The sequence below is a fragment of the Tamandua tetradactyla genome, chromosome 10 (genome assembly GCF_023851605.1).
Source record: "Tamandua tetradactyla isolate mTamTet1 chromosome 10, mTamTet1.pri, whole genome shotgun sequence".
NCBI lineage: Eukaryota > Metazoa > Chordata > Mammalia > Pilosa > Myrmecophagidae > Tamandua > Tamandua tetradactyla.
Window position 1 is genome coordinate 1042046 of NC_135336.1, and position 1932 is coordinate 1043977.

General features: G+C 37.5%; 1 pseudogene; it reads right to left on the minus strand.

Moving 5' to 3' along the window:
• Positions 1 to 315: 315 nt before the first annotated feature.
• Positions 316 to 1003, minus strand: LOC143648885 (trafficking protein particle complex subunit 13 pseudogene; annotated as a pseudogene).
• Positions 1004 to 1932: the final 929 nt, after the last annotated feature.

Here is a 1932-nt window from a genome sequence, read left to right on the forward strand (position 1 = left end):
CACCTTTGATATTCATTCATGCACATATTCCTCTGATTTCTGTCTATATAAATTGGAAAATGTATGCAGTTCTTTTTGAGGATAGCACACCTTCTCATGGGTCACACTTTGTAACTCACCTTTCAGGACCTGCTAAGACTTCAGTCTAGTTATAGGTCTGGAAGGAAAGTGGGATGTTGGCCGTGGGTCATGAGAGAAATTTGCAGCGTCTTGCAAGCCAACTACTTTGGGGTATTCCATTATAGTTTCATCCAACCAAACAGGGTTCATCTCTTCAAATGGAGGTGTGGGGAGCTGTTATCTCAGGAGAGGAAGTTACATGTTTATCAGACACAGCAGGGTTAATCTCTTGTTTTTTCTCCTTGGGGGGACTGTCTCCAAAGACAACCTAACATCTCCATAACCTGGAGCCTTTCTTTGAAGTTGTCTGGTCTGTAACCTTCTTTTTCACCTAAATTTGTTTTCCACATTATATCCAATTTTCTAATTACAGTTACTCCTTTGTTGCTGCCTGCCTTTTCTGCAAACTCCTTCTTGGGTTTTAAGCAGTGTAAGTAAGTACTAGCATGTATCCGTTGGCTACAAATAGGCTCTTGACCCAAATGAAGATACACATTCTCTAGCCTGGTTGGCAGAATTGAGTTCTGCTACATTGTACATTATAGATGGCACCAAAGAAATCTTCCCCCTAAATATAGGTGAGGTTGTAATATTCTGAATCTGGGCCTTGAGAAATGCTTCATCAGTCACAGAACTGAGATCACTATCTGCATTGTAAAATTTGGCTTTCATATCCAGTGGTTTGAGAACGTGAAATTTGAAGAATTTTCTAAAAGACATTTTTTCTTCACTCCGAGTTGTGTAACTCATAACACACCAAGCTTCTCTGAAAAATGGTTACTGGAGAGATTGGACTTCTCTGTCAGATAGCAAGGCACAAGATGATGTCTGCTGGTCCTTCTCTCCCAGGTTTCATTGCTTCAGCTCCTGGCTTCCCCAGCATGGTTTTTTCGCTTGCTAATTCTTTCTTGAATGCTTGGTAGAATTCACATGTGAAGCCATTTGGTCCCGGACTTTTATTTTGGGGGAGCTTCTTCATGACTGATTCAGTCTTTTTACTTGTGATTGGTTTGTTGAGGTCATTTATTTCTTCTTGAGTAAATGTGGGTTGTTCATGCCTTTCTAGGAAGTTGTCCATTTCATCTACATTGTCTAATTTATTAGCATATTATCCTCTTGTTACCTCCTTTATTTCTGCAGGTCAGTGTGTATGTCCTCTTTTCCACTCCTGATTTTATTTATTTGCATCTTCTCTCTCTCTCTCTCTCTCTCTCTCTCTCTCTCTCTCTCTCTCTCTCTCTCTCTCTCTCTCTCTCTCTCTCTCTCTCTCTCTCTCTCTTTCTTTTTTTTTTTTTTTGTGTGTGTTTGTGTATGTGTGGTCAGCCCAGCTAAAGGTCCATAGATTTTACTGATTTTTCTCAAAAAATCAGCTTCTGGTTTTGTAGATTTTCTTGATTGTTTTCATATTCTCAATTTCATTTATTTCTGCTCTAATTTTCATGATTTCTCTCATTTTGTTTTGGAGTTAGTTTGCTGTTCTTTCTCTAGTTTTCCAAATCAAAAGTTAATTCCTCGATTTTGGCTCTTTTTATTTTTTTAACATAGGCAGTTAAGGCAACAAATTTCCTTCTCTGCATTGCCTTTGCTACATCCCACAAATTTTTGTAATGTTTTTTATTGCTAAATATAACATATATACAAAGAAAAGGAAAAAAGCGATGATTTTCAAGGTACACTTCAATAAGTAGATACAGAACAGATTTGAGTTTATTATGGGTTACCATTACACTATTTCAGATTTTTCCTTTTAGCTTCTCCAAAACTCTGGAGGCTAGAAGAAATATTGTATTTCTTTTTTTTTGTGAAAAACAG